The 21,941-nt window shown below is 41.0% G+C and overlaps 1 protein-coding gene across 3 annotated transcripts in view; it reads right to left on the reverse strand.

Annotated features, from left to right (window-relative positions):
• Window positions 1–21,941, reverse strand: part of BLTP3B (bridge-like lipid transfer protein family member 3B) — a 112,765-nt gene that overhangs the window by 74,374 nt on the left and 16,450 nt on the right. The gene's annotated exons all lie outside the window — the stretch shown is intronic.

Here is a 21,941-nt window from a genome sequence, read left to right on the forward strand (position 1 = left end):
CCATGTAAGACGTGCTTTGCTTCACCATCACCTTCCACCATGATTGTAAGTTTCCTGAGGCCTCCCCAGCCATGCAGAACTGTGAGTCAATTAAACCTTTCTTCATAAATTACTGTCTCAAGGAATGTCTTCATAGCAGTGTGAAAACGGACTAAGACAGATATAGTATTCAACAGCAAAAAAAGTGACTACAGTCAACAATAATTTATTGTACATTTTAAAGTAATTAACTCTATAACTGGAATGTTTGTAACACAAAGAAATGACAAAGGCAGCCAGACACGGTGGCTCACACCTATAATCCCAGCATTTTGGGAGGGTGAGGAGGGCGGATCACTTGAGGGCAGGAGTTCAAGACCAGCCTGGCCAACATGGTGAAACCTGGTCTCTACTAAAAATACAAAAAAATTAGCTGGACGTGTTGGCGCATGCCTGTAGTCCCAGCTACTCGGGAGGCTGAGGTGGGAGTTTCGCTTCAGTCCAGGAGGTGGAGGATGCAGTGAGCTGAGACTGTGCCACTGCACTCCAGCCTGGGTGACACAGCAAGACCCTGTCTCAGGAAAAAAAGAAAAAAAAGATTGGAAATAATTAACATAACAGTGAGCATTTTCCAAGGGTTTACTGTGTTCCAAGCTCTTGGCATATATACACAACTACTTCATTTAGTTCCCATGATAACCTATTAGGATCTATACTAATTTTACCCTAATTTTTGAATGAGTAAACATAAGGAGAAACTTGAACTTACTTGCCTAATATCACAACTAACAATGATAATAAATTACACATCTACTTTGAAATACATTCATATACATTACTTTATCTTCCAAACAACCCTGAAAAATAAAAAATTACTATGTCCAACAAATACGTTTTCAAAAGTGAAATTGCTGAAAAAACTAAACTACTGGCTAACAAGAGTTAGTCTTTACTTTTTTTGGAAATTAAATATACAGCAATAGTATGTACTGGGTTATTTACATGCCCTACTTGTCAACAAGAATACCAATCAATAAACTCATGTTTCTCCAGTGACTCCAAACCAGAATTTTTGAGCCAGATTCTATGTGAATTCATATCTTCTCAGAGGATGTCAACTGAGAAATACAACAATCATTTAACACATGTGTTTGACCAATGATGCTGAGCTGTATTACACTTGCTTCTGATCATGCCTGATTCAATACCATGACACTTTCTCATAGGCTGCCACTCCTAGCCATAGATAACAAGCAAACAAAAACCCTGCCACTTCCCTGAGGCAGAATATTAGAGCCAGAAGACAACACTCAGTAAGTATGTATTGAGAATTCATTATGCAGACACACATACTGGGAAGCAGTACACTTGAGGTCCCTACCCTTGTGGAGTTTTCAGTTTAGTTGGTGAGACAGATCAAATGGCACAACTAAGACAGAATATAGCAGGGGTTCTAATCCAGAGCTTCTCTGAAACAGGAACTTTTAAAGGAAGAGAAGTTGTTAACTAGGCAAGGACGAAAACGGGGTAGGGAAAGAAAGTATTCCAAGCAGAGGAATAAAATGCATAAAGGTTCTAAGACGGGAGGGAACATGATATAAAGCGGAATTGAAAAATATATCAGAAATACTGTAATCTATAATACTTATAGGGAAGGAAGGATGGACAACAGACTAATTTGAATAACTTAAAAATAGAACATTTGACTATATATTCTAACATCTGACTATATATCCTTAGTCTTGGGCATGGAGGAATATGGGCATGGAGGTGAAACATGGTTAGCGAAGAAATCAGGCAATACCTTGATTGGGTATGTACAAGAATGTTCATTTCAAGGATACTTACAAGAAAAAAAAAGTGAAAACAATCTAAATGTCCCAAGAAGGATAACCCATCTAATCATAATACTCCATATTATTAATACATACTTATCAAGTAATATATGTTGCCAATCATATAAAGAAATGCTTATAATGTTTGGTGAAAATTCAAGTCACAAAATTATGTGCTATAATTTCTAGTATGTAAAAAATGCATCATAAAATCCCATGACTACCTATGGCTGGTGGAGTTTTAGATTTTTTTGTTTTTGTGTTTGAGACAGGGTCTCTCTCTGTTGTCCAGGGTGGAGTGCAGTGGTGTGATCATGGCTCATTGCAGCCACAACCTCCTGGACTCAGGTGATACTCCCACCGCAGCTTTCCAAGTAGTTGGGACCACCACACCCAGCTAATCTGTTTATTTATTTTATTTATTTTGAGACAGGGTCTCACCCTGTTGCCCAGGCTAGAGTGCAGTGGTTTGATTTTGGCTCACTGCAACCTCCACCTTTGAAGCAGTTGGGACCATGGGCACATGCCACCACACTCAGCTAGTTCTTTTTTTTTTTTTTTTTTTTTTTGTGAGACAGTCTTGCTCTGCCACCCAGGCTGGAGTGCAGTGGCACGATCTCGGCTCACTGCAACCTCTGCCTTCTGGATTCAAGCGATTCTCCTGCCTCAACCTCCTGAGAAGCTGGGACGACAGGCACATACTACCATGCCTGACTAATTTTTGTATTTTTAGTAGAGACAGGGTTTCACCATGTTGGTCAGGCTGGTCTCTAACTCCTGACCTCGTGGTCCATCCACCTTGGCCTCCCAAAGTGCTGGGATTACAGGCGTGAGCCACCGTGCCCAGCCCCAGCTAGTTATTTTTTAAAGACAGGGACTCACTATGTTGCTCAGGCTGATATCGAATCCCTGGGCTCAAGCGATACCTCCTGCCTCAGCCTCCCAAAGTGCTGGGATTACAGGTGTGAACCACCACACCCAGCCTAGATTTACTTCTCCTTATTTATACTTTTCTGTATAAGTATTCTATAACAAGCGTGTATCACTTTTATAAAGACAAAAGTTCAAGAGAAACCAAAAAAGACTGGCCTGCCAATAGCAAAAGTGAAAAATGAGGAGGATTAAAATATATGTAATTTAGCCAGGAGCAGAGGCTCATGCCTGAAATCTCAGCAGTTTGAGAGGCCAAGGCGAGAGGATCACTTGAGCCCAAGAGTTTGAGACCAGCCTGGGCTGGTCTGTATATTAGTGAGCCACTATATTAGTGAGACCCTGTGTCTACAAAAAATTTTAAAAAGAATTAGTCAGGCATAGTGGAACACTCCTGTAGCCCCCGTTACTCAGGGGACTGAGCTTGGAGGATCGCTTGAGCCTGGCAGGTCAAGGCTGCAGTGATCCATAACTGTGCCACTGCACTCCAGGCCTGAGTGACAAAGCCTTTGTCTCAAAGACAAAACAAAAAACAAAAATAATAGCTAACAACTCAATAAAATTTCCAAGCAAATGAAAAAAATAGACTTGATTTAGATTATACATTTTACAGTCAATACACCATCATCTGGGTCTAAATTATGTGCACTGTACTAAGTAAACATTTAAGGGCAAAACAAAACAAAACAAAAGGTCCATATAATCAAAGATTTATAATTTGGTTAAGGGAAGAGAGAATAAATGCACAAAAAGTCAAGAATCTCAGGAGACTGAGGAAGGAGAATTGCCTGGACCCGGGAGGCGGAGGTTGCAGTGAGCTGACATTGCACCACTGCACTCCAGCTTGGTGACAGAGCAAGACTCCATCTCGGAAAGAAAAAAAAAAAGAATCTCAGCTTGCTAGGCACACATGAGCTCATGCCTGTAATCCCCAGAACTTTGGGAGGCTGAGGCAAGTGGATTGCTTGAGCCCAGGAGTTCAAGACCAGCCTGGGTAACATGACAAAACCCCATCTTTACTAAAAATACAAAACTTAGCCAGCCATGGTGACACACTTCTGTAGTCCCAGCTACCCATGAGGCTGGGGTGGGAGGATCACCTGAGCCCAGGAGGTCAAGCCTGCAGTGAACCACGATAGTGCCACTGCATTCCAGCCTGGATGACAGAGTAAGACCCTGTCACACACACAAAAAGAATCTCATCTCACTGCCGGGCGCGGTGGCTCACGCCTGTAATACCAGGACTTTGGGAGGCCGAAGTGGTTGGATCACTTGAGGTCAGGAGTTCGAGACCAGCTTGGCCAACATGGTGAAACCTGTCTCTACTAAAAATACAGAAAAATTAGCCGGGTGTGGATCCCAGCTACTCTGGAGGCTGAGACAGGAGAATCGCTTGAACCCAGAGGGCAGAGGTTGCAGTGAGCTGAGATTGCACCACTGCACTCCAGCCTGGGAGAGAGAGAGACTCTGTCTCAAAAAATAAAAAAATAAAAAAGTATCATCTCAACAAGAGGTAAAATGCTACCTACTGCTTACTATTTAAACTATATCTCAGATTCCTCATCTGTAACATGGGGATAATAGTACCTGCCTCAAAGAGTTGTTTTAAGGATTAACCCAAAACATGTAAAATGCTAGTTATGATCCCCAATATGAGTAATAACTCAGTAAGTGTTCACAATTATTAAGACTAAGATACAGGCCAGGCAGTTTGGCTCAGGCTTCTAATCCCAGCACTTTGGGAGGCCAAGGTAGGAAGATAACTTGAGGCCAGAGTTTGACACTAGTCTGGGCAACATAGCGACACCATGTCTCAGAAAAAAAAAAGAAAAAAACAATTCCCATTATTCAATATTTCATGGTATAACATGAAAAACTAGATGTTACACGGAATTTAGCAATGCACGTTAGATTGTTTAATTAATAAATTTAAAAAGTAGATACTCTTAATCTGCAGGTATTAGATAGGCTTCAAGGAGTCTACAGTATTTTATCAGACTTTCAAAGGGGGTTTTGGATACAAAATACGCTAAGAACCACTGCCTTAAAGAAAATGATTAATTTTAGTCACCTAGAAAATAAATTATTTCAACACTATAATTCAATATTTAATGGTTATAATTCAATTATTTAGCTTGTTATTAATAAATACCTCTTGGAGTGGCTACCCAGCTAACAGTAATTCATTCTTCTGGGAAAAACTGTATACACAGAGGAAAGATGCACATCTAAGATATTTTTTAACATACTTCCTTGGTTATAGCGATTTATTTACAGGTTGACATGGCATCTAGGCTATTCAATCATATTCTTTCCTCCAGAAATTTGAAACAAATAGACCACTTTGGGATCAAACTTATAACTTAATAACGAACAGTGACTGAGAAACACATAGCCACAATGTTTTAGAACTGAAAGGTACTGAAAAGATTCTTCTCCATTATTTTCCATTCTCGACAACTGAGCCCAACTCACATCCTTAATATGAACCAGTAATTGAAATCACTAGCTAGTATCTCAAGACTATGTGTCCCTACAAGGATGAAATTCTCATTATCATATGAAGAGTTTTTATAAGAACCAATATCTTTAAGCAAGCAAATTAATTTAACAGCTTCTGTTTGATTTTATTCAAAACAATACTTTCAGATGGGAAAATACCTTAAAACCACATTTTAAAGTCATACAAGAGAAGATGTTTTCAGAAAAACTTCCCCAAATCTGACAGACTGCCAAGTACTTTGGCTAGGATCACAAAGTTATTATCTGTAACTAATTAAATCCATTCAGAGCCCATGGACCTCATCATGCAACCATAAAGATCCCTTCAATCAAAACTAAGAAACAGATCAAGGTTTTTCTTGTTTATTATTATTATTATTATTATTATTTTATTATTATACTTTAAGTTCTAGGGTACATGGGCACAACGTGCAGGTTTGTTATATATGTATACTTGTGCCATGTTGGTGTGCTGCACCCATCAACTCGTCAGCACCCGTCAACTCGTCATTTATATCAGGTATAACTCCCACTGGTATCCCTCCCCACTACCCCCTCCCCATAATAGGCCCCGGTGTGTGATGTTCCCCTTCCAGAGTCCAAGTGATCTCATTGATCAATTCCCACCTAGGAGTGAGAACATGTGGTGTTTGGTTTTCTGTTCTTGCGATAGTTTGCTGAGAATGATGGTTTCCAGCTGTATCCATGTCCCTACAGAGGACAAGAACACATCCTTTTTTATGGCTTCATAGTATTCCATGGTGTATATGTGCCACATTTTCTTAATCCAGTCTGTCACTGATGGACATTTGGGTTGATTCCAAGTCTTTGCTATTGTGAATAGTGCCGCAATAAACATACGTGTACGTGTGTCTTTATAGCAGCATGATTTATAATCCTTTGGGTATATACCCAGTAATGGGATGGCTGGATCATATGGTACTTCTAGTTCTAGATCCTTGAGGAATCGCCATACTGTTTTCCACAATAGTTGAACCAGTTTACAATCCCACCAACAGGGTAAAAGTGTTTCTATTTCTCCACATCCTCTCCAGCACCTGTTGTTTCCTGACTTTTTAATGATTGCCATTCTAACTGGTGTGAGATGGTATCTCATTGTGGTTTTGATTTGCATTTCTCTGATGGCCAGTGATGACAAGCATTTTTTCATGTATCTGTTGGCTGTATGCATGTCTTCTTTTGAGAAATGTCTGTTCATATCCTTTGCCCACTTTTTGATGGCGTTGTTTGTTTTTTTCTTGTAAATTTGTTTGAGTTCTTTGTAGGTTCTGGATATTAGCCCTTTGTCAGATAAGTAGATTGCAAAAAGTTTCTCCCATTCTGTAGGTTGCCTGTTCACTCTGATGGTAGTTTCTTTTGCTGTGCAGAAGCTCTTTAGTTTAATTAGATCCCATTTGTCAATTTTGGCTTTTGTTGCCATTGCTTTTGGTGTTTTAGACATGAAGTCCTTGCCCATGCCTATGTCCTGAAGGGTACTACCTAGGTTTTCTTCTAGGGTTTTTATGGTTTTAGGTCTAACATTTAAGTCTCTAATCCATCTTGAATTAATTTTCGTATAAGGAGTAAGGAAAGGATCCAGTTTCAGCTTTCTACTTATGGCTAGCCAATTTTCCCAGCACCATTTATTAAATAGGGAATCCTTTCCCCATTTCTTGTTTTTGTCAGGTTTGTCAAAAGATCAGATGGCTGTAGATGTGTGGTATTATTTCTGAGGGCTCTGTTCTGTTCCATTGGTCTATATCTCTGTTTTGGTACCAGTACCATGCTGTTTTGGTTACTGTAGCCTTGTAGTATAGTTTGAAGTCAGGTAGCGTGATGCCTCCAGCTTTGTTCTTTTGGCTTAGGAATGTCTTGGCAATGCAGGCTCTTTTTGGTTCCACATGAACTTTAAAGCAGTTTTTTCCAATTCTGTGAAGAAAGTCATTGGTAGCTTGATGGGAGTGGCATTGAATCTATAAATTACCTTGGGCAGTATGGCCATTTTCACGATATTGAGTCTTTCTATCCATCCACATGGTGTGTTCTTCCATTTGTTTGTGTCCTCTTTTATTTCACTGGGCAGTGGTTTGTAGTTCTCCTTGAAGAGGTCCTTTACATCCCTTGTAAGTTGGATTCCTAGGTATTTTATTCTCTTTGAAGCAATTGTGAATGGAAGTTCATTCATGATTTGGCTCTCTGTTTGTCTGTTACTGGTGTATAAGAATGCCTGTGATTTTTGCACATTAATTTTGTATCCTGAGACTTTGCTGAAGTTGCTTATCAGCTTAAGGAGATTTTGGGCTGAGATGATGGGGTTTTCTAAATATATAATCATGTCACCTGCAAACAGAGACAATTTGACTTCTTCTTTTCCTGACTGAATACCCTCTATTTCTTTCTCTTCCTGATTGCCATCGCCAGAACTTCCAACACTATGTTGAATAGCAGTGGTGAGAGAGGGCGTCCCTGTCTTGTGCCAGTTTTCAAAGGGAATGCTTCCAGTTTTTGCTCATTCAGTATGATATTGGCTGTGGGTCTGTCATAAATAGCTCTTATTATTTTGAGATATGTTCCATCAATACCAAATTTATTGAGAGTTTTTAGCATGAAGGGCTGTTGAATTTTGTCAAAGGCCTTTTCTGTATCTATTGAGATAATCATGTGGTTTTTGTCTTTGGTTCTGTTTATATGCTGGATTATGTTTATTGATTTGCGTATGTTGAACCAGCCTTGCATCCCAGGGATGAAGCCCACTTGATCATGGTGGATAAGCTTTTTGATGTGCTGCTGGATCTGGTTTGCCAGTATTTTATTGAGGATTTTTGCATCGATGTTCATCAGGGATATTGGTCTAAAATTCTTTTTTGTTGTATCTCTGCCAGGCTTTGGTATCAGGATGATGTTGGCCTCATAAAATGAGTTAGGGAGGATTCCCTCTTTTTCTATTGATTGGAATAGTTTCAGAAGGAATGGTACCAGCTCCTCCTTGTACCTCCGGTAGAATTCAGCTGTGAATCCATCTGGTCCTGGACTTTTTTTGGTTGGTAGGCTATTAATTATTGCCTCAATTTCAGAGCCTGCTATTGGTCTATTGAGGGATTCAACTTCTTCCTGGTTTAGTCTTGGGAGAGTGTAAGTGTCCAGGAAATTATCCATTTCTTCTAGGTTTTCTAATTTATTTGCGTAGAGGTGTTTATAGTATTCTCTGATGGTAGTTTGTATTTCTGTGGGGTCCGTGGTGATATCCCCTTTATCATTTTTTATTGCGTCTATTTGATTCTTCTCTTTTCTTCTTTATTAGTCTTGCTAGCGGTCTATCAATTTTGTTGATCTTTTCAAAAAACCAGCTCCGGGATTCACTGATTTTTTGGAGGGTTTTTTGTGTCTCTATCTCCTTCAGTTCTGCTCTGATCTTAGTTATTTCTTGCCTTCTGCAAGCTTTTGAATGTGTTTGCTCTTGCTTCTCTACTTCTTTTAATTGTGATGGTAGGGGGTCACTTTTAGATCTTTCCAGCTTTCACTTGTGGGCATTTAGTGCTATAAATTTCCCTCTACAAACTGCTTTAAATGTGTCCCAGAGATTCTGGGTCCCATGCCACAGAGCCTCCCTCATTGCTAGCACAGCATTCTGAGATCTAACTGCAAGGCCTCAGTGAGGCTGGGGGAGGGGCGCCCGCCATTGCTGAGGTTTAAGTAGGTAAACAAAGCCACCGGGAAGCTGGAACTGGGTGGAGCCCACCGCAGCTCAAGGAGGCCTGCCTGTTCCTGTAGACTCCACCTCTGGGTACAGTCTGACAGCTTTGAAGAGAGCAGTGGATCTCCCAGCACGGAGGTTGAGATCTGAGAATGGACAGACTGCCTGCTTAAGTGGGTCTCTGACCCGAGTAGCCTAACTGGGAGACATCCCCCAACTAGGTGCAGACTGACACCTCACACCTCACACAGCGGGGTACCCCCTGAGACGAAGCTTCCAGAGCAAGAATCAGACAGCAGCACTCGCTGTTCAGCAATATTCTATCTTCTGCAGCCTCTGCTGCTGATACCCAGGCAAACAGGGTCTGGAGTGGACCTCAAGCAATCTCCAACAGACCTACAGCTGAGGGTCCTGAATGTTAGAAGGACAACTAACAACCAGAAAGGACACCCACACCAAAACCCCATCAGTACGTCACCAGCATCGAAGACCAAAGGCAGATAAAACCAGAAAGATGGGGAAAAAGGGCAGAAAAGCTGGAAATTCAAAAAATCAGAGCACATCTCCCCCTCCAAAGGAATGCAGCTCATCACCAGCAACGGATCAAAGCTGGACGGAGAATGACTTTGACGAGATGAGAGGAGAAGGCTTCAGTCAATCAAACTTCTCAGAGCTAAAGGAGGAACTACGTACCCAGCACAAAGAAACTAAAAATCCTGAAAAAAGAATGGAAGAATGGATAACTAGAATAATCAATGCAGAGAAGGCCATAAATGAACTGACAGAGATAAACACCATGACACGAGATCAAGGCTTTTCTACAGAAACTCCTATTTCTTCATTTTCTCCTTTAATCACCTACACTCCAGGTGTACCTCTTTTTTTTTTTTTTTTTTTTTTGAGACAGAGTCTCGCTCTGTCGCCCAGGCTGGAGTGCAGTGGCGCTATCTCGGCTCACTGCAAGCTCCGCCTCCCGGGTTTACGCCATTCTCCTGCCTCAGCCTCCCGAGTAGCTGGGACTACAGGCGCCCGCCACCTCGCCCGGCTAATTTTTTTGTATTTTTAGTAGAGACGGGGTTTCATTGTGTTAGCCAGGATGGTCTCGATCTCCTGACCTCGTGATCCGCCCGTCTCGGCCTCCCAAAGTGCTGGGATTACAGGCTTGAGCCACCGCGCCCGGCCTGGGTGTACCTCTTTTAATACAACACTTCATTATCTGAAGTACTCCATTATCTCCAGGCTCACAATGTGAATTAGTTAAGGGATTTTCCAATTTTTTGACATAACCTAAGGCAAGAAATACACTATACATAACAACTTAGTAAGTACACAAACAAAAAAAAAGGCCCAAAATTTCATGAAGCAGTATTTTAATAGTCTGATATGTTCTATTTCAGTCTTTTAAAACAGTGATTGGCCAGGAGCAGTAGCTCACGCCTGTAGTCTCAGCACTTTGGAAGGCTGAGGTAGGTGGATCACCTGAGGTTGGCAGTTCAAGACCAGCCTGTCCAACACGGTAAAACCTCGTCTCCACTAAAAATACCAAAAATTAGCCAGATGTGGTGGCAGGCGCCTGTAATCCCAGCTACTTGGGAGGCTGAGGCAGGAGAATCACTTGAGCTTGGGAAGCGGAGGTTGCAGTCAGCTGAGATCACGCCACCACACTCCAGCCTAGGCGAAAGGGTGAAACTCTGTCTCAAAAAATAAAATAGTGATCATAACTAAAATGATTTCACAAACCAAGGTATGAACTAAAGTTTAAAACAATAAATAAGTATAGGCCGGGCATCGTGGCTCACACCTGCAATCCCAGCAATTTGGGCGGCCAAAAAGCCAGGTGGATCACTTGAGCTCAGGAGTTCCAGGCAAGCCTGGGCAACATAGTGAGACCTCGTCTCTATAAAAAATTCTTAAGTTAGCTAGGCATGGTGGCACACGCCTGTAGCTACTTGGGAGGCTGAGGTAGGAAGATCGCTTAAGCCGGGGAGATTGAGGCTGCAGAGCTGTGATCCTGCCACTGCACTCCAGCCTTGGTGAGAAAGTGAGATCCTGTCTGAGAAAAAAAAAAAAACAGAAGTATAATACATCTTCACCAAGTGTTTATTTTAGAAATGAGGGTTGGCTTAACAACCACAAACCAACTAATGCAATTCACCACATTAAAAGTAAAATCCAGGTTGGGCGAGGTGGCTCACACCTGTAATCCCAGCACTTTGAGAGGCCAATGTGAGCAGATCACCTGAGGTCAGGAGTTTGAGACCAGCCTGGCCAACATGGTGAAACCCCATCTCTACTAAAAATACAAAAAAAAAAAAAAAGTAGCTGGATGTGGTGGTGCACACCTGTAATCCCAGCTACTCAGGAGGATGAGGCAGGAGAATCGCTTGAACCCAGGAGGTGGAGGTTGCAGTGAGCCAAGATTGTGCCACTGTACTCCAGCCTGGGTGACAGAATGAGACTCTGTCTCAAAAAAAATAAAAAATAAAAAAAAAATAAGTAAAATCTAGCCAGACACAGTGGCTCATGCCTGTAATCCCAACACTTTGGGAAGCTGGCATGGGAGGATCGCTTGAGCCCAGAAATAGTGAGACCTCATCTGTACAAAAAATTAAGTTAGCTAAGCATAGTAGCAGGGGCCTGTAGTCCAAGTTACTCAGAAGGCTGAGGTAAGAGGGATCATCTGAGCCCAGGAGCTGGAGCTGGTGCCTAGATAACACCACCATACTCCAGCCTGGGCAACAGAGCAAGATCCTGTCTCCAAAAAAAAAAAAAAAAAAAGGTAAAATTATATCATGTTCTCAATAGAGCCCAAAAAAGCATTTTACAAAAGTCAACACCCATTCATGAAAAAATAACTCTCAACAAAACAGGAACAGAAGAGAACTTCCCCAAAACTCTAAAGGACATCTACAAAAACTCTACAGCTAAACTTACACGTAATGAGAAAAGACTAAAACTGCTTTTCCCCTATGACAGGGACAAGGCAAGGGTGTTTGCTCTCATCACTTATTTCCAACAATGTATTGAAGGTTCTAGCCAACACAATAAGGTAAGAAAAAAATATAAAAGGCATCTGGTTTTGAAAAGTAGTAAAATTATTTTTCCCAGACGACATGATCACCTGTGTAGAAAATCATACAGAATTACTAAAGACATTGCCAGAACTAAAAAATGAGTATAGCAATGTTGTAGGATATAAGGCCAATATAAAAATAAATCAGTTGAAGGGACAGAGGAGCCATATGAAAGAATTACCAATAGCGAAAGCTGAAAGAACCTGAGCAACGAAATAAATAAAACAGTACTGGATAATAACACAAACTATAAAATAAAAATACAGAAGTCTACACTAATACAAACACATAATTAAATAAATAAATAACTTGGAAAAAATAGAGAAATCTCCCTGGCAGAAAAGTTCCAAAAAATTTACATAGATATTCTAGCCTCAGGGAGATGGAGCATAACTCCTCATTCTTTTAGTGAGGGCTGCACATACTTCCTTCCAAAATGTTCAGTATGGAAAAGGGGAAACGAGTAACTTTACAGTGGAGAACCTGGCTAATGCTACATCAGCCAGGTTATCAAAGTCAGCATCAACAATAATAAGACACGTTGATAATATGTACCCTTGATTTGACATGAAACAGCTCTTAACTAACCTCTGTGGTCTTCTTGCCAAAAACCCCTAACACCAATCTAATCCTAAGAAAAAGAGTAGACATACATTAGTGACTTCAGAATTACCCGCAGAACTTTTTATTTTGAGGCAGTCTCGTTCTGTCGCCCCGGCTGGAGTGCAGTTGGGTGTGATCACAGCTCACTGCAGCCTTGAACTCCTGGGCTCAAGTGATCCTCCCAGGCCTCAACCTCTCCTCCCTCAACCTCGACCTCCTCAACATGCCCAGCACCACCATGCCCAGTTCATTTTTATTTTTTTTTATAGAGATGGGGTCTTGCCATGTTGCCCAGGCTGGTCTCAAACTCCTGGGCTCAAGCAATCCTCCTGCTGTGGCCTCCCAAAGTGCTGGGATTACAGGCGTGAGCCACCACACCTGGCCTTTGGGGTGCTTTTTAAAACTACTCCATTTCAAGCCCATTCCCAGAGATTCTGGTGCTCTTGATATGGAGCAGGGTCTAGAAATCTCCATTTCTCCATTTTAGGAAGTTATCTGGGGGACTCATTTGTATGCATCAGATTTAAAATCATAGATTTATCATGGAGGAGATACAAAGAATGCCTTTTTTATACTACTGTTATCAATCCTGGACTGTATGTGTATTGATTTTAAAGAGCAACCAAAGATAGTTTGACACAGTTGAAATTTGCATTTCTCTTGGTCCTAGAAAAAATTAGTAATTTTATACAAATTTTTGAATTTTTTTTTAAAGGAAAACAGCAGACAAACCCCAATTGAAAGAAAACTATACAAAACACCTGGCCAGGTCTCCTCAAAACTTTCAAGGTTGGCTGGGCACGGTGGCTTATGTTCTCTACAAAAAGTAAAAAATTAGCCAGGCGTAGTGGCACATGCCTGTAGTCCCAGCTGCTCAGGAGGCTGAGGCGGGAGGACTGCTTAAGCCCAGGAGGTCGAGTCTCATTGAGTCATAATCACACTACTGCACTCCAGTCTGGAAGACTGAGTGAGACCATCTCAAAACAAAACAAAATAACTCTCAAGGTCATCAAAAACAAGGAATGTCTGAGAAATGGGCACAACCAAGAGGAGCCTAAAAAGACATGACAACTAAATGTAATATATTTGGAATGGGACCATGGAACAGAAAAAGGACATTGGGTAAAAGAAATACTAAGGAAATCTGAACACAGTATGGCTAATAATATCTAATAATTATCAACATTAGTTAATTGTGACAAACCATACAAATGTAAAATGCTAATAAGAGAGACTGCATGTTGAGTATGAGAATTCTGTATTATCTTCACAACCTTTCTATAAATCTATAACTATTCTAAGATTAAACGCTTATTTTTTAAAAATCAGACTGATTATGGAAAGTTTATCCATTTTATGGTATGTAAATTTCACTCAACAAAAATTATAATAAAGAAATCAGCTGGTCGTGGTGGCTCATGCATATAACCCCAGCACTGTGGGAGGCCAAGGCGGGCAAATCACAAGGTCAAGAGTTCAAGACCAGCCTGGCCAACATGGTGAAACCCTGTCTTTACGAAAAATACAAAAATTAGCCGGGCATAGTGGCGCGCACCTGTAGTCCCAGCTACTCGGGAGGCTGAGGCAGGAGAACGGCTTGAACTCAGGAGGCAGAGGTTGCAGTGAGCCAAAATCATGCCACTGCACTCCAGCCTGGGCAACACAGCAAGACTCCGTCTCAAAAATAGAATTAAAAAAAAAAATCAATTATGTTTCTATATGTAGCAACAATCAGAAACTGAACATTTTAAAGTACCATTAACATTAGCATAAGAAATATGAAATTTTTAGGGATAAATTTGTCAAAAGGTGTGCAAGACTTAGAAACTGAAAACTACAAAATACTGTTTCAAGAAATTGAAGATCTAAATAAATGAAGAAATAAAACATATTAGTGGGTTAAACTCAATACTGTTCAAATGTCATCAAGTCTCTCAAAAAGACTTAGAGATTCAAGGCAACCCTAAGCAAAACCCAAGCAGGTTTCTTTTTTGAGAGAAATGACATACTGATTCTAAAATTTTTATGAAAATGCAGAAGACCTAGAATATCCAAAAAAAACTCTGAAAAAGATGAACAAAGTTGGAAACATTATACTGCCAATTTCAAGACTTATCTAAAAGCTACAGTAATCAAGGCAGTCTAATAATCATGGGTGTAAATAAATAATAAATGCAACAAAATACAGAGTCCAGAAACAGACCCAAATTTACGGTTAGCTAATTTCCAACAAAGATGCAAAAACAAGTCAATGAAAATATTTTTAACCAACGGTACCAGAATGCTGTTATAGCCGTAGGCAAACAAACAAAACAAAACAAAACAAAAAAACCTTGACAGTTACCTCACCTCATAAACAAAAATTAACTCTAAATTATCACAGACCTAAATCTAAGAACTACAACTTTAAAACTTCTTAAAATATGGAAGAAAATGGCCGGGCGCGGTGGCTCACAACTGTAATCCCAGCATTTTGGGAGGCTGAGGCAGGCGGATCACAAGGTCAGGAGATCCCGACCATCCTGGCTAACATGGTGAAACCTCGTTTCTACTAAAAATACAAAAAAATTAGCCGGGAGTGGTGGCGGGCACCTGTAGTCCCAGTTACACGGGAGGCTGAGGCAGAAGAATGGCGTGAACCCGGGAGGCGGAGTTTGCAGTGAGCCAAGATTGCGCCATTGCCCTCCAGCCTGGGCGATAGAGCAACACTCCATCTCAGAAAAGGAGGAAGGAAGGAAGGGAGGGAGGGAAGAAGGAAGGAAGGAAGGGAGGGAGGGAGGGAAGGAGGTATGGGGTGGAGGGAGGGAGGGAAGGGGGAGGGGAAGGGAGGAGGGAAGGGGGGAAGGGAGGAAGGGAGGAAGGAAGGGAGGAAGGGAGGAGGGAAGGGAGGACGGCAGGGAGGAAAGGAGGGAGGGAGGGAGGGAGGAAAGAAGGAATATATAGAAGAAAATATTGGTGACCTTGAGTTTGGCACATTTAACACAACAAAAAAAGCACAAATCATAGGAGAAAAAATAGTCCATCAAAATTAAAACCTCTGCCCTTCGAAAGACACTGTATCTAGGGCAAACCACAGACTGGGAGAAAATATTTCCAAAGCTTTGAAAAACGACTTGTACCTACAATTTTTTTTTTTAATTCTTACAACTTGAAAATAAGACAATTCACTAATAAAATAGGCAAAAGGCCCAGGCGCGGTGGCTCACGCCTGTAACCCCAGCACTTTGGGAGGCCTAGGCGGACGGATCATCTGAGATAAGGAGTTTGAGACCAGCATGGCCAAAATGGCAAAACCTCATCTCTACTAAAAATACAAAAATTAGCTGAGTGTGGTGGCAGGCGCCTCTAATCCCAGCTACTCAGGAGGCTGAGGCAGAAGAATTCCTTGAACCTAGGAGGTGGAGGTTTCAGTGAGCCAAGATTGCACCACTGCACTCCAACCTGGGTGACAGAGCAAGATTCCATCTCAAAAAAGAAAAAAATAAAAAATAAAATAGGCAAAAGATTTAAAGGGCCTCTGGAACCAAAGAAGACACAGATGGCAGACAGGCACTTGAAAAGATGCCCAACATTAGTCATCAGAAAAATGCAAATTAAAAACCATAGTAAGATACCACTACTTATCCATTAAAATAGCTAAAATTAAAAAGGCTAACCATACTGAGTATTGGTGAAGATATGGAGCAACTGGAACTCTCATATACGTATTTGTGAGAATGTAAAATAAACAAGTTGAAACTACTTTGGAAAGCTGTTTGGAATTTTTTTTAAGTGATACATATACCTAGCATATACCTAACCATTCTACTACTAGGAATTTACTTAAAAGGAATGAAAATCTTAGGTCCTGCGTATGAAAGCATAGCACATACAATTATGTAAAAGAGAGAGGAAGAGAGAGAGAGAGAGAGAGAGAGAGAGAGAAAGTCCTATGTCCTCATGAAGATTTATACATGAATGTTCATAATAGATTCATTTCTAATAGCTGACAAATGGACACAACCCAAATATTTATCAATAGGTAAATGGATAAATTGTGGCATATTCACAACTGAATACTCAGCAATAAGAAGGTATGCATATAACAAAATACATTAATTGCAAGATAATTATGCTGAGTGAAAGAAGCCAGGAAAAAAAATACACATTTATATAAAATTCTAGAAAATGCAAACTAGGCCTCGCACAGTGGCTCACGCCTGTAATCCCACCACTTTGGGAGGCCGAGGCGGGGGGCGGATCACGTGAGGTCGGGAGTTTGAGATTTCCTTATATTTGTTTTCTCCCAGTCTATGGTTTGCTCTGTAGTTACAGTGTCTTTCGAAGGACACACGTTTTAATTTTGATGGACTATTTTTTTCTCCTATGATTTGTGCATTTTTTGTTGTGTTAAACAATGTTAAAAAAATAATGAATTTAGCCAGGCATGGTGGTGCCTGCTTGTAATCCCAGATACTCAGGAGGCTAAGGTGGGATCACCTAAGCCCAGGAATTCCAGACCAGCCTGAGCAACATAGTGAGACACCATCTCAAATAATAAAATAAAATAAATGAACTTGTTAACTATTAATAAAATCTAAGGGAATAAAAACATATAAGGTATTAGAACCATAGCCTTTTGAAAACCACCCCATTGCATCTGCCATCCAATGAAGATACTAGAAGCAATTCTAAGCTTAAAAAAAAAAAAGTAGAGACATAGGCAGTCCTCATACTACAAAGAATATCAAATAATTTAATCCAACCTCCTCATTTTATAGCAGAGAATGTCAAGCCTAGAGAGGGTAAGTCAAATGCTGAAGGTCTCATTAAAGTACAGCCCAGACTATAACTAAACCTGTACAATTTTAATTTAAGAGGTATTTTAGGATCAGTTACCATTCCATTATCATACTGATAAATTTTCAATTCAACCATATTTAAAAACTGAGCATTTACTAGGCATTGTAGCAATATATGGCAACTCTTACCCTCAAGGAGCTTTCAGTATAAATTTGTAAGACTTAGCATATATTCCAGGTATAAACATTTTCTTTTTCATAAATTCTGCCTTTGTAGCTCAAACTAATGGTGTGTCTGTGATCCAACAAAACTTTGTTTCCCAAAATAGGCAGTGAGCCAAAGCAGGCCCTTGAGTTGTAGTTTGCTCCCTGCTTTACACAAATCCCACATGCCCCACCCCTGCTGAAAACTCTTCAAGAACCCTTTTCTCTACTACATTTTAGATAAACCCCAAACTCCCCCAAAGCCCAAAAGCCCTTGCACCATCTCCCTTAGGATCCCTTGCCTTCTCTCTGTCTGTTCCTAGAGAAGGTCAAACTTTTCTCCCCTGAGAACAGTTGGACAAGAAGCTCCCTGTGCCTGGCATGCTTTTCACCCTCTCATCCTTCTCATCTCCTAGGTTTACCCTAACTCATCACCCCTTCAGAGCAGCTTCTCCCCTCTCTCCTCCCCTCTCATGCTCTGCTCGCTTCATCCACTTTGATCTTCCTGGTCTATCAGAATTTGCAATTACTTGCCTTCTTACACGTTTGCTTCTTCCCAACTAGAAGATCAACTCCAGGAGAGCAGGGATCTTGTCCTCAGTCCCTAGCAGAGTGTCTGAGAGATTAAAGGTGTTGTACATTCAACAAATATTTACTGAGGACCTACTATGTGGCAGACACCAATCTGGGTGCTTGGGATGTATGAGAGAACAGACAGACAAAGATCTTTGCACTGCAGGGCTTACTACAGTCAGGGCAGACAGAGCCAAAAACAATAAATTAAAAAAAATATATATATGGTATTTTAGAAGGAACTGATGTTGTGATGTATAGGGAAACTCTCTAACCATGTTTTTCCTCTGCTCACACAACAATAATCATCAACACAGAAAAATTCCGTGATCATGTGTGCGGAATTTTCTCCCCCACACACCAAACAGTGGACACCAGCTGCGTGCCCTGTAATTCAGTTCAGACACTGTCTATCTGGAGATGGTATCAGATCCCACATCGCACACGTTGAGGGCTCAGTCCCAAGACTGCCCACCGCCACCCCAGTCCTCACCCACTAAACCTGTTGCAAGTCTGGGCCTCCAGAACTTCTGACGGACAGGCTCTTTGAGTTTGATTAATGTCAAGGCATAAATTTTTTTAAAATAAAACCTACAATATTAATGGAACAAGAATCAAAGTATGCTCCCAATAGTTTAAATGGTTAAAAAAAAGGGTTGTTTTTTTTTTTTTTAATGCATTCTCAATTTACACAGAGTTTGTTTGACTTGGTTATTTTTGTAATTATGCGTGTAATGAAAAAAAATCAATCTCATATAACCGGTTTTTCCAAATAAACATTTAAAAAATAAAAGAATGCAGACGGGCAGCCTGTGAGCTATCTGCCCACAGACACTATTTGGCCCACACAGTGTTTTTAAAAATCTTAATTTGTTGTTAACCTTTAAAATAGGATAGGCATTGTAGCTCATGCCTGTACCCCCAACACTTTGGAAGGCAGAAGACAGAAAGACTGCTTGAAGCCAGGAGTTCAAGATCAGCCTGGGAATCATAGCAAGACCCCATCTCTACAAGAATTTTTTTTTTTTTAATTAGCCAGGCATGGTGGTGCATGCTTGTAGACTTAGCTACTTGGGAGGCTGAGGCAGGAGGATCACTTAAGCCAAGAAGTTTGAGGCTGCATTTAAGTGTGCACTATGATCACGCCCTACACTCCAGTCTGGGAGAGAGAGAGAGACCTTTTCTCTCAAATAAAGAAAGAAATAAAAACCATTAAAAATGGGTAGACCTAGGCAGGGCACAGTGGCTCATGCCTGTAATCCCAGCACTGAGGGAGGCTGAGGCAAGGAGGACTGCTTGACACCAGGAGTTTGAGACCAGCCTGGGCAACACAGAGATCCTGTCTCTACAAAATATTAAAAAAAAAATAAAAAAATTAGCTGGGCATGGTGGCTCACACCTGTAATCGCAGCACTCTGGGAGGCTGAGGATGGATCACGAGGTCAGGAGTTCGAGACCAGCCTGACCAACATGGTGAAACCCCGTCTCTACTAAAAATAAAAAAAAAAAAATTAGCTGGGCATGGTGGAACGCGCCTGTAATCCCAGCTACTCAAGGAGGCTGAGGCAGGAGAATCACTTGAACCCAGGAGGCAGAGGTTGCAGTGAGCCGAGATCACTCCACTGTACTCCAGCCTGGGAAACAGAGTGAGACTCCGTCTCAAAAAATAATAATAAAAATTAGCTGGGCATGGTGGCCCATACCTGTAGTCCTAGCCACTTGGAAGGCTGAGGCAGAAGGATTGTTTGATCCCAGGAGTTAAAAGTTGAAATGAGTTATGATCACACCACTATACTCCCACCTGCGTGACAGAGTGAGACCCTGCCTAAATATATATATATATATACACACACACACACATATACACACATAAAGGTCCATATATATACATGAGTAGACCTTACATTAAAATCTGGGCATTGAGGCTGGGCACAGTGGCTCACTCCTGTAATCCCAGCACTTTGGGAGGCCAAGATGGGCGGATCACCTGAGGTCAGGAGTTCGAGATAAGCCTGGCCAATATGGTGAAACCCCGTCTCTACTAAAAATACAAAAAATTAGCCAGACATGGTGGTGCACGCCTGTAATCCCAGCTACTTAGGGAGGCTGAGGAAGGAGAATCGCTAGAACGTGGGAAGCAGAGGCCGCAGTGAGCCAAGATTGCACCACTGCACTCCAGCGTGGGTGACAGAGTGAGACTCCATCTCAAAAAAAAAAAGAAAATCTGGGCATCAGGCTGGGTATGGTGGCTAACGCCTACAATCCCAACACTTTGGGAGGCCCAAGGCAGGATTAGCTGAAGGCAAGAGTTCGAGACCACTCTGGGAAACAAAGGGAGACCCCCATCTCTAGAAAAAATAAAACATTAGCTGAGCATGGTGGCGTACCTGTGGTCTCAACTACTCGGGAGGATAAGGCAGGAGGATCACTTACACCTGGGAGGTCAAGGCTGCAGTGAGTTGTGATCACGCCATAGCACTCCAGCATGGGCAACAGAGTGAGTGGTAATAGAGTGAGGGGGGCAGGGCAGAAAATCTGGGCATCTAGATTTTATTGAAATACCAGAAGATCTGACACAACTAGACATATATCCTTCATAGCAAAAACTGAGTGCCTACTATTTGCCAGTCACTCATTAGGCTCTTGGGAAATTTAAACAAATAATAAATAGTTAAAAAAAAAAAAAAAAAAGAAATAGTTACTGTTTTCAAGAACTTCACATTTTATTATTAGAAGCAAGTGTATACATAAATCATTGCAATATGTTATGATCTTACTATGTGCTAGGTACTATGTGATAGATCATACAATAAAAATGGCAACAGGATAAAATGGAGTCACAAGGAAAAGGGTGATGATCAATTCTGTTAATAGTAAAGTAGGTGTCCAGGTGCAGTGGCTCATGCCTGTAATCCCAACACTTTGGGAGGCTGAGGTGAGAGGATCACTTGAGCCCAGGAGTTCGAGAACAGCCAGGGCAAAGGAGTAAGGCACTCTATCTATTAAAATAAAGAAAATAGTAAAGAAGACTTTGGGAAGGCTTCATAAAAGTAGGCAGCACTCAAGCTATGTTTTTAACAGTAAGTTTTTGCCAAGTGAGTAAGGCAGAGAGAAGGACATTTCAGGCAGAGGCAGCAGCAGCATGTTCAAGATTATAGGGTCACACACAGTAGGCACAGACATAAGATAAGGCATCAGGTAGTTTGGAAAGAAACAATATTCCTTGAGAAGCCAACTGAAGCCAGATCATGAAGGACTGTTGTTTTCCACGCCAAGAAATATGGGTTTTAACCTATACATCAATGTTGTTCCCACAGTGCCCCTAAGAAGACTGCTCACAGTTCAACCCAGGTGAGACAAGAAAAAAAAGAATATGCCAGAGGAACTACCACCACCCACCGTCCAATTACTGATTCAACTAGAGGAGCTCTACTTTTGTCTACTTTACGTAGTAAAGTTCTATTTTAAAATCTCTTTGGGCACAAAAATTCTACTGTTACAAACACAAATTTTTATTAAAAAAAAAAAAAGCTTAAACAGGAGCCATTAAAAGATTTTTAGCAAGAAATTAAATGTTAAGATTAGCATTTTGGAAACATCTTTCTCTTATCAGCGCCAAGGATGGAATACAGAAGTATGAGACCCAAAGGACATGAAAATACTTAGTGTTTAGTTGCAACAACTGATGCAATAAACAATTAATAAAATCTGGTGATGAAAGATATTCAAATCTTACTGACATCTACTTTATCCAAGCAACTTGCTA

This window comes from Macaca mulatta, chromosome 11 (genome assembly GCF_049350105.2).
Source record: "Macaca mulatta isolate MMU2019108-1 chromosome 11, T2T-MMU8v2.0, whole genome shotgun sequence".
NCBI classification, from domain to species: Eukaryota; Metazoa; Chordata; class Mammalia; order Primates; family Cercopithecidae; genus Macaca; species Macaca mulatta.